Genomic DNA, 12,114 nt, shown 5'->3' with positions numbered 1-12,114 from the left:
TTTTTTCTAGCTACGTTTGTTTTTCACTGCTGTATGAGAGACAGTGTAATAGTACTGTTACCATATGCAATTGGACATGCTATAGGACCATGATGGCGAACCTATGGCACGCGTGCCACAGGTGGCACATGGAACCATATCTTGGGCATGCCAGCGTGCCCTAGTTTAGCTCCAGCGCGCATGCGCGCACTGGCCAGCTGATTTTCAGGCCTTGGGGAAGGCCATTTTCTACCTCCCCAGGTTCCTAGAAAGGCTCTGGAGCCTGGGGAGGTTGAAAAACATCATTTTCTGTTCCAACGGAAGTTGAGAAATGGGACCTCCGGGAGGGTGGGGAAGGCCGTTTTCGCCCTCCCCAGGCTCCTAGAAATCTCTGCAGCCCTGGGAGGGCCCACCATGCCAAAAGAGGGCAGAATACAGGGGGGGTCGTGCACACATGCGTGCGGGTGGGGCGCATTGAAATGTGACTGATGGCACACACATGCGCAACTCCTCCACACTCCCCCCACTTTTGGGACATGATGGCAAAAAGGTTCGCCATCACTGCTATAGGATATCTTACTTGAGTAGGGGGCTGGACTAGAAGACCTCCAAGATCTCTTCCAGCTCTATTCTGGTTGATTGATGGATTGATTGAAGTAGCCCAGTTGTTATGAGAAATTGGCTTCTCCATTACTTTTGCTTGCCAGAAAGACGCAAAAGCCGATCACATGACCCTGGGAGACTGCAACCCTCATAAAGAGGAGTCAGTTGCCCAGAGGAACAGAAAGAAACATTGAATAGACCAATCTCCAAAACCAAATTTGGAATGGCAATGAAAAAACAAAAAAGTAATAAATCCCCAGGCCCCGATGGATTACCGATAGAACTATATAAAAATAGGATAGAACAAACTGGAGAACTTATGTTAGAAATATTTAATGAAGTATTGCAAGGGACAAAAACACCCAAATCCTGGTCAGAAGCTCTAATTACATTGATTCATAAGGAGGATTCAGATCCACAACTAATACAAAATTACAGACCTATCTCTCTACTGAATTCCGATTATAAATTATTTATGTCAATTATTGCAGATAGACTAAAAGTGATTCTGAACAAACACATACATTTGGACCAAAGTGGTTTTCTCCCAGGACGGCAAATCAAAAATAATACACGGATGATAGTAGATATATTAGAGTATTATGAGGTACATGCAGGGAAACAATTTTCACTGGTTTTCCTTGATGCGCAAAAGGCCTTTGACAATTTGAACTGGAACTTCATGACACAATTAATACAGAAATTGGACTATGGACAAAAAGTTGGACAAATGATTGGGAAAATTTATTCAACACAGACCGCAAAGGCATTGGTTAATCAGGATATGACAAAAGGCTTTGAAATAGCAAAAGGAGTAAGACAAGGCTGCCCACTCTCCCCACTTCTTTTTATTCTACCACTGGAGCCATTTTTAAATAAAATTAGGGAAGATAAGGAAATAAAGGGCCTGAGAATTAAAAGTGAGGAATACAAAGTCCAGGCATATGCAGACGATATGGTCTTTATAATTGAGGAACCTTTAGAATCTGGCCCCAAACTGATTAGAAAAATAGAAGAATTTGGTGAAGTAGCAGGCTTAAAAATTAATAAGAATAAATCGAAATTACTAACTAAAAATCTTACAAAAAACCAGGAGACAGAATTAGAAAGGATTATGAATATCCAAGCAACAAAAAAAATTAAATATTTGGGAATCTGGTTCACGGCAAGAAGTTCCTCAATTAAAAAAGAAAACTACGATAAATTAACTGAGCAAATTAGGAAAGATTTGGAAAACTGGACAAAGTTGGAGGTTTCATGGATAGGAAGAGTGGCAGTAATAAAAATGAATATCTTGCCAAAAATGTTATTCCTCTTACAGACTATTCCGATAAAAATGGGGAACAATTTTTTCGACTTATTAAATAGATTGACTACAAATTTTATTTGGCAAGGAAAGAAGCCTAGAATTAGGTTAAAAGTATTACAAGATACCAGAAAGAGCGAGGAGAAGCCGCCCTCCCAGATTGGGAGACCTACTATCAAACAGCAGGATTAGTTTGGATAAAGGAGTGGATGGAATTGGAAAATAAAAGGCTGCTAACATTAGAAGGACATGATCTAACTATAGGGTGGCACTCATATTTGTGGGGAGGAAAACAAAATATTTATGGATACTTTAGAAGGCACACAATTAGGCATTCTTTACTAATAATTTGGAATAAAATTAAAAAACAGCATTATATACAAATCCCGTCTTGGATTTCCCCAGAGGAAACTTTAACATATCCAAATTTAGTAGACTGGACAAAATTAACTAGGTATAGAGACATAATAACTAAGAGGGGAATATAAAAAACTAGAAACGAATTGGAACTGGACTTAGGAAGAGAAGTGCCATGGTGGACATATCTACAGATAAACTCAAAGTACACAGAGGATATAAAAAAAAGATTCGATTAGAAGAAACAGAATTAGATAAAATTATACTAGGGAATGATTGAAAACTAATAAGTAGACTATACAAGTTTCTAATTCGGTATAAAATGGAAGAGGAAACGGTGAAAGACACGATGATCAAATGGGCACAAAACTTTAACCATGTGATAGAATTAGAGAAGTGGGAGAGGATGTGGAAAACGAACATGAAACTAACAATTGCGACGGCATACAAGGAAAACCAGATGAAAATGTTTTATAGATGGCACCTCCCACCGGCCAGAATTGCGAAAATGTTCCCTACCAACTCCCCCAAATGTTGGAAGTGCAAGACTGGCTACGGAACATACTATCATCAATGGTGGACCTGTACGATGGCACAAAAATTCTGGAAGAAAATCAAAACTTGGATAGTAGAAATAATTCAGAACCCAATAGAGGGGAAAATCGGAACAATTTCTGTTAGGAATCTCAATAGACAATTATACTAAAGAAATACAGTACCTAATATTGCATATATTGACTGCAGCACGTATTGTATACGCACAATATTGGAAGAAGGAAACACTACCAACGGAAGAGGATTTAATTAAAAAAATTCTAGAATGGGCAGAATTAGATAAATTAACTAAAGAAATCAAAGTATGATAAGGTTTGGAGTAGATGGTATGAATGGTTGAAACATAAGGAAATAAGTTAAATGAATGAAGAAAGGAGGGGGAAAATGTGTATGATCTTTTGTTAGTAAAGAAGAAATGATATAAAGTAGAAAATGAACGTCAAATAAGTATATACTTACATATTTGTAAATATTGATGTATAGAAAGAGCAGACCGCTGTGTATAGCTGAAAGAAAGGTAATATTTTTCTTTTTTGTGTTACTTTTTGTTGTATGTATATGTTTGATTTTTAATCTGTTTTTAATGTGTTTAAAATAAAAAACTTTTAAAAAAAAGATGAGTTAGTTGCCAAGCCTCTGAATATAGATCACGTGACCATGGGGATGCTACGATGGTCGTTACATGTGAAAAAAGGTCATAAGTCCATTTTTTCAGTGACTTCAAGAAGATCTGTCCATGGAACATTGTGATGGTAGGCACATAAAGCACAGTAGAACTTCTATCCTGGCATAAACTTTGTATTCTTCCAGAAAAAGGAATTTTACAGACCAGTACTCAGGTTACAGTGTCTCATAGGCTATAATTTCATGCAAGTAATGCTAAGTTGTTGCTACAATACAAACACCAGCATATATAATAAGATAAACAAATGAGACAACTAAAATGGCAGGGAAAGTGCATGTCTTAACCTGGCACGAACATTTGAAAATTTTCTGTATAATTTCTCCTTCCGACGGGATTTTATCTGTTTTCCAATTTTGTGCAAATACAATTCTAGCCGCTGTTATTATATGAATAATCAAATATCTATCTTCTTTACTGTAATTCTCTGGTAAAATTCCCAGTAAGAATATCTCTGGCTTTAACTCTATATGTTGCTGCAACATTCCCTCTAATCATGTTTGTATTTTCACCCAATAATGTTTTGCTTCTTTACACAACCAGGGGGGAAGAAGAGAGGAGTGGGGGAAGGGAAGGGGAAGTAGGAAAGCGAAGGAGAGGAAGAAAGAAGAAAGGAGGAGGAGAAGGAGGAAGGAAGAGAAGGGAAGGAGAAGAAGAAAGGTTGGAATAAAAGTAAAGGGTAAAAGAGCAGCCCCGAAAAAGTAAAAAGTAAAAATTAAAAGCGAAAGTTAAAAAATAAGGTGACTGTACATATAAATGTGTTTATGAGAAATAAAAATAAAAAACTTTTTTAAAAAAATAACTGGCACAAAGAATTTCTATGCATGGCGATTTCAATTCAACTGTAAACAAAAAATTTTACCACAAGTGAATGGTGACGTAGCATACCTTGCTTGGATATTGTCCTCTCAGGAACCTTGTTAATTGGTACATTTTCAATTGAAAAGGAAAAGTTGATTCAAGTTTACTAAGAATTGAGAATATAAGAGTAGCACAAAAGTTCATTCTCTACTTTACTCACAAGAGTTTCTCAGAAACTCAAAATTGTCTCCCCTCTTCTTTGTTCCTCAGTATCACCATCTCAATGTCTATGTCTCTTGTTGTCCATACTGTCTTGAATCACTTGGAACAACAGGGGACATATGCGAGACTGTTATTTGTGGATTATAGCTCTGCCTTTAACACCATTTTACCCAACAGGTTGTTTTTTAAAAAGTCCAATTTGGGTATAAATCAGAGGATTTGTTTGTGGATAAGGGATTTTCTGACAGGTAGGCCACAGTCAGTAAGGATGGGATCTCACCGTTCCTCTACTCTGATATTAAGCACAGGACCTCTCATGGACTATGAATGCTAACATGCTTGTGAAGAAGGCACAGAAGAGGCTGTACTTCCTGAGAATGTTCAGGAAGATAAACCTATCTCAGCATCTACTTCTGTCCTACAATCGCAGCACCATTGAGGGTATCTTGACAAGAATGGGAGGGTATCGTCCCATTCTTGCATTGTATGGGAGCAGCTCTGTAGCGGACAAAAAAGCTCTACAGAGAATCATTAAAACTGCCCAGAATATCATTGGACTCCAGCTACCAGCCCTGGACGACATCTTCGAATCTCACTGTTTGAGAAAGTTGCATAACATTCTCAGAGACTCTTCCCATCCTGCTTACAACCTTTTTGGACGGTTGCCTTCTGGCAGAAGATACAGAACAATTAAAACTCGGACCACATGTTTTCTGAATAGTTTTGATCCCAGAGCTATAATTGCACTCAACCCTGAACTAAAGCAGGGGTCTCCAACCTTGGCTCCTTTAAGTCTGGAGGACTTCAACTCCCAGAATTCCCCAGCCAGCAAAACTGGCTGGGGAATTCTGGGAGTTGAAGTCCTCCAGGCTTAAAGGAGCCAAGGTTGAAGACCCCTGAACTAAAGGGCCACCATCAGTGAGCTGTTGGAGAGTATTACTTGGTCCGTTGTGTGGATGTTTGGGTGGTTTAGGGGTGGAGAATTGTGGTGGGTGGGAGTCTGTTTGGGGATTGTTATGTGTGTTGGACCAGGTCTTTGGGTGTTAACTGAATTTCGTTGTATGGGTATACTTTGAATACACGTACAACGGCAATCAAGTTATTTATTTATGTATTTATTTAAATGGGAAGGAAGATCCTGTTTAATTCCTCTGTCTGATGGTCAATCAGACTGACCTTCTCTATTAGGAATCATAAACCCACCTGTTGAAATAACGCCCCCCAAAATGTTATTGGCACATGCTCACTATAAAGAGCTTCTATCTAGCTAGGGCAATTCTGAGGCCAATTTATACCTTTTTTTTCTTTCCCCACTTCCCAACTAAAAGCAATTGGGGGGATTATTTATTATATATTCAAGGAGCACTGATGATGTTTTTCAATAAACATCTTAAACAAAATAACTAACCTGGGTCCTTTTTGGGAATATGCACTTACTTATGAAAGAAAGGTTCTATATTTACCATATAAGAATAGACTGGAAGGTAAAACCCTGAATAGACATTGATCAGAGGCCATAAAAGTCACCTAGAAGTGGAATTTAACAGAATAACAGAGTTGGAAGGGACCTTGGAGGTCTTCTAGTCCAAACCCCTGCTCAAGCAGGAGACCCTGTACCATTTCAGACAAATGGCTGTCCAATCTCTTCTTTAAAACCTCCAAATTGCCTACTGAGATAGAATCAAGGTCAAGTGGCCTTCCAGGTGTTATTTATTTTCACTCCTTTTCTTTGTCTATCTTAAACAATTCTCACTTTCCCACGCTGCAGTAATCTTCTTCCTCCAGTAGGTGGCTCTCCTGCTCCAAGTCCATTAAACAGCGACAACAGCGACAAGTCCATTAAAAACCGACAAGCAGATACCGGCTGGTTTTCATGGAGCTTGCAGACCACCGAGATTTCCAACTTGGAAGACAAAGCCGTGGAAGAGGAGCTCTGTCCTAAATGGGGAGAAAACACGTTCCTCAGAGGTAAGCAGGTTTTGGCAATGGGGACAATGGAGGCCATGCCGTAAGTCCTGATGAGGAAGGGGAGAAATGATGCAATATAGCCTCCTAAGTTTAAGGTTTCCAAAGGCCCTCCTGCTGTTGGCTTTAACTATCTGATTGAGATTCAGGAAGCTTAGGATTTAGCAACCATAGTGTCATTTGCAGGACTCCATGATATTCCTGGTGGGCTCCAGGATCAGCAGCTTGGAGGAAGTAAACTCCCTTGCTGACCTTCTGGATGAGGAGTCAGAGGGAAGCTGGGACCAGGATGCAGTGGCTTCCAAGGCCAGCGTTTCTTCCAGTCCATGGGTAAGAAAGACAAAGTGTTTTCTGTTGGGGAGGGATGGACGCCCTCTGGTCAGTTCTCCTAAACTAGTGAACTGTGCTGGAGTGCAGTGGGTTCTGGAGCCAGCGCAGAGCTGCCTAGTCTTATGTTGGGCAGTGAATATGGCAGTACCAACAGGAACAGTTAATTTGGTCATGGCTGTCAGGAGGCTTTTCAAAGTAAGTGTGGCCATCTCAGCAGCCATGAAACTGGCAGTAGGAGAAAAAGTCATGCTTCCCAACGCTTCTGACTGACTCACATCTATTTGCCTTCTCTTCACAGCTCATCTGGAAAAGATGCTGAGTGATTCCTGTTGCATTAAGGATGACGCGGAGGACCTTCCTGGGCCTCCTGACAGGTACCACAGCCTTCTCCTTAAACTCTCGGCATGGTGGGGGACCATTGATGGACTGTAAGAGAATCTGTAAGAGCCTCTCCCCAAGATGGCTTCCTGTCTCAAAGGGCTTGTGGGGGCAAAAGATGGGCAGGCTGACTGGCCTGTCTTAGAAAGGGGAGGCTGTGGTAGATGGATGTTCTTTGACATGTCACCTTCTTCTTTTGCTCAGGTCTGACAAGGTACAGGTCCATGGTGAGCAGCACAGCTGCTCCCCTCATGGAGACGCATCTTCATCTAGAGGGGTAAGGACAATTTTGCAACATGCCCAGTGGGGCTTCATGCCTCAAAACTGTGTGGGGGAATCTGGTCGGTCTAGCGAATTCAAGCAGAGCCCGTTGGATTCATGGGGATATGTTGCCAAGAACTTTGAACTTTATACATTCAAATGAACAATTATTACTTTCAGGTTTTGATGGGTGTTCGTGTCACCATCAGGAGCCCCAGGAAGGAAGATGTGAGGCCTGTTCACAATTTGTGGAGGTATGCATTCTCTCAAACCTCCACGGAGGCCGCGCCTCTCCACTGAATCGGTAAGGCCTGAACATCTCCTCACCATGCTAATGGCCCTGTCTCTGCGGATTTGTTAATATACCAAAAGAAAGAATATTTGCATTGCTATTTTAGGATCCATTGGAGGAATCCCTTCCAGCAGAGAGCCAGAGAGAGGTGGAGATTCCCTATCTATCCAGGTAGGTAGCACTTCGAAGGGAGAAGACCCCGCTGGTTCACAAGGGGCTTTGGAGGAAAAGATGGACAGGGTGAGTGACTCATCTTGGAAAGGGGAAGCTGAGCTAGCTTGATTCCTTAAACATCTCACCTGGACTCTAACGGGGGAAGACCAGGACACAGAAGAGGAGCTCTTTCCTAATGGGGAGAAAAACACCTTCCTCAGAGATAAGATTTGGGCAATGGGGCCGAAGAAGGCTATGCCATAAGTCCTGATGGTGGAGGGAAGATATTGTGCAATATTTCACCTTAACCTTAAGGCTTCCAAAGGTCCTCTTGCTGTCGGCACATAGGGGTTGTATGCACCCTATGCGTTAGCCATCTTAATGAGATGCAAAGAGCTTTGGATTTAGGCTCCATCCTGTCATTTGCAGGATTCCATGACAGTCCTGGTGGGCTCCAGGATCAGCAGCCTGGAGGATGTGGACTCCCTTGCTGACCTTCTGGTTGAGGAGTCTGAGGGAAGCTGGGAGGATGCTGCAGCGGCTTCTGATGCTAGCGATTCCTCCAGTCCCTGGGTAAGAAAGACAATGTGTTTTCTGATGGGGAGGGATGGAGGTCCTCTATTCACTTCTCCTAAACTGATTGAACTGTGCTGGAGCACTCTGGGAAATGGAGCTAGGTGACACCTGGCCCTTGGGACAACATACTTAGGTTAACTATATGCACCCAAGTGCATATAGTTTGCTGCAATTGGTTCCTTTGCCAAAAATCAACAGGGAAGGTGCATGGCAGTGGACCAAATGAATGTGACCCACCCTGGTTATGCCTTTCCTTTTTGGGTCTCATCCTTTCCAGCACCCTGCTGCTTCATGGCAGGGCTTTAACAGGCAAAGAGTAGAGAGCCTATTTTTCTGTGGGAGAGGTGGGCTGGAAGTGAGGATTGCTTTTTAAATGCACAGGTTATGCAGCAAGAGAAGCATTGGGTTTTTTTTTTTTTTTTTTTATTTGTTTTTAATTTGATTTATATGCCGCCCTTCTCCGGAGACTCAGGGCAGCTTATAACGCGTTTGATCAGGCATCCCCATTCAATAGGCCCTCTTTTAGGAACGCCACGTTTCTTTTGCCCCGATGCCTAAAGAGGAACTATTGTCATTCACGGGATTCTCCCAAAGAAGTGGAAGTCACCCTAGAAGATCTCAGCAGCCTGGAAGAGGACTCCCTGGACTCCACTCTCTAATTCAAAGAGGTATCTATTTCAGGTTCTTCATGGATCACCGCATTGTCATGTCGAAAAATCTTGTGCAACTCAATGAAGCAATGAGCCATGCTGTGCAGGGTTACCCAAGACAGACAGTTCATAGTGGAGGGTCCTAACACAAGGTGACCCTGTGGAGAAGGAAGTGGCAACCCTCTCCAGTATCCTCACTAAATAAACCCAATGAAAGGTATCAAAAGCCTACAAGCTATGATGCCAGAAAATGACCCCCTCAGATTGGAAGGTGCCTAATATGCTAACTGGGAAGACCAGAGGGGAATTAGAAGAAACTCCAGAAAGAGCAGAATTCTGCAATTGATCCGAGAACAGGTAGGGCAGGGAAAAGGCGGGAGCAGTGAAGTTCAGTCCGATTACTTGTGAGATGTAAATCTCGCCCTTCTTGATGGGCTGCACCAGAAGTTGGCTGGACTAGAAGACCTCCACGGTCCCCTCCAACCAGGGCCGGATTTTCCTATAGGCTAACTAGGCTTCAGCCTAGGGCCTCAAGATCAAGAGGGGCCTACACAGTGGTGGGATTCTGGGGTTTCTAGGGGGTTCGGCCGAGCCCTTTGTTAAATTGCTGGCTCCCCCGCCCCTCGCCTCCCACCCGCGCGGCGCCAGCCTACCGTAGCCAGGGGTGGGCAATTGTGGCTCTTTTACAACCTGTGGACTTCAACTTCCAGAATTCCTGAGACAGCTTGGCTGTCTGAGGAATTCTGGGAGTTGAAGGCCACAGGTTGTAAAAGAGCCACAACTGCCCACCCCTTCCCTAGCCTGAGTTCCGCTGTCTGGGATCCACGTGGGCTGCCACGTGGTTCCCCACCGGCTCTGGATGCAAGAGAGCAGGATGGAGAAAGCCGCTTCCACGCCTTCACTCACCCTCACTCTCTGCTCTGTTGGGTTGCCGGCCGTTCGCTTACCCCCCACTCCCTATCTATTGCTGCCTCCGGTGGCTAGAGGGAAAAAAAACTTCAAATTCTTGCCGCGGGGCTTCAAAGGGCTGCCCTAAAGCCAGTGCTGCAGCCGAACCCTTTGTTAAATTGCTGGCTTGCCCCGCCCCTCCGCACCACTATTTATTGCCAATAAATAGTGGTGGGCGAGGGGCGGGGGAGCCAGCAATTTAACAAAGGGTTCGGTGTTTTTTTTGTAATTTTATTGGCCCCCGGAGCTTCAGCATAGGCTAATTAGCCCTTGCTTAGATCGGCTCCCGACCCCCAGCTGATTTGCTCTCAGCTGTTTTGCTCACGGATCTGCTCCTTGCTTGCAAAGAGTGCTGATTTTTTCCCCCCTAGCTATATTGAAAAACGAAAGAGAAAGTAAAGCAGGCTGTTGGCTTTGCACGTTGGAAAATTAGGCAGGCAGATTTCTTTTTCCTCACCAAAAAAGGTAGGTGCAAACAACATGAAATTTAGGGAAAAAGAGGAGATTTTAAAATACAAAAGAAAAAAAGCTCTATTTAACTAGGGAATTGTAATAATTGAGATACTATTAATTGTATATTGTGTTGAAAGCAGAAATGGTTAAGTTGTGGTTTGGAGGAATATATGGGGGAAATTATTTGGTTTATTATTATTGGTAAATATAATTAATTGATTTGTAAGAAATTGGATTGCCTGGAAATAATTGGAATATTCATGTTCATATTGATTAATATACAAAAAAGGTAGTTTTATAACTAATTGATTTATATTAAAAAGTTGAATTCATATTAAACAACTGTAATATTACATAATTAACCAATGTGAGGATGGATATAAAAATAGATGACAATGGGAAGGGGTATAATATAGAATAGAAGGGAAAAATTGAATTTGATTAAGATTAGAGATGAGGATGAGGGTAATATTGGTTCTTTACAAAAATAGATGAGGAATAAATATGGCAAAAAGGAAATATAGAAATTGTAAATTTAATTGAAATGACTAAACACTGTTTAAATTTCTGAACCGGCCAAATACTCTGTTCAAAGAAAATACACTGTATGTTTGTATGTGTGTTTCTAATTATTGTTATTTATTCATATTTGTTCTCTTTTATTCTTTAAAGTTTAACAATTCATTCTTTATCTTAATATCTTTATATTTGTTTGGGGTTGGCTTTCTTCCCTTTCATCTTTTTTATTGTACAGCAATCTTTCTTCTCAAACCTACCACCTCTCTTTTCTTTCCTTCTTACTTTCTCTTCCTCCCCCTCTTCTTCTCCTCCCTACTTCCTCTTCCTTTCTCCTTCCCCTCCTCTCTTCCTCCCTCTCTCTCCTACTCTAATTTCCCTTCCCTTCCTTCATCCCTCTCTATTGCTGTATCCTTTTATGCATATGGACTACTCAGAGGGCTGAAAAAGTTATTTCTGACTGGTCCTCGCACTTTTGACCAGTCCTCGAACTTACGACTGTCCTCACATTTTACGTTTTTGCCCTATCTTGTCACCATGGTGAAGAAAAGCAGTTGTGAAATGAGTGACATGGTTGTTAAGAAAGCTGCACGGGCATAAATGTGAGGATGGTCATAAGTGTGAGGACCGGTCAAAAGTGCGAGGCCCAGTCAGAAATGACTTTTTTCAGCCCTCTGGTTAGTCCTTTTGTGCATATGGACTACTCAGAGGGCTGAAAAAGTTATTTTTGACTGGTCCTCGCACTTTTGACCAGTCCTCAAACTTACGACTGTCCTCACATTTTACGTTTTTGCCCTATCTTGTCACCATGGTGAAGAAAAGCAGTTGTGAAATGAGTGACATGGTTGTTAAGAATGCTGCACGGGCATAAATGTGAGGATGGTCATAAGTGTGAGGACCGGTCAAAAGTGCGAGGCCCAGTCAGAAATGACTTTTTTCAGCCCTCTGAAAAAAGTCTATGCACATAACCACACCCACCCGGTCACATGATTGCCAAGCCACACCTCCAACTAAGCCACGCCCACAGAACCTGTTGTTAAATAATTGAATCCCACCACTGGTGAAAGGGCCTCATAAGTGGAATAGC

This window comes from Pantherophis guttatus, chromosome 2 (genome assembly GCF_059756535.1).
Source record: "Pantherophis guttatus breed Tessera chromosome 2, ASM5975653v1, whole genome shotgun sequence".
In the NCBI taxonomy this organism is placed as follows: domain Eukaryota; kingdom Metazoa; phylum Chordata; class Lepidosauria; order Squamata; family Colubridae; genus Pantherophis; species Pantherophis guttatus.
Note: the sequence above shows the minus strand (reverse complement) of the source record.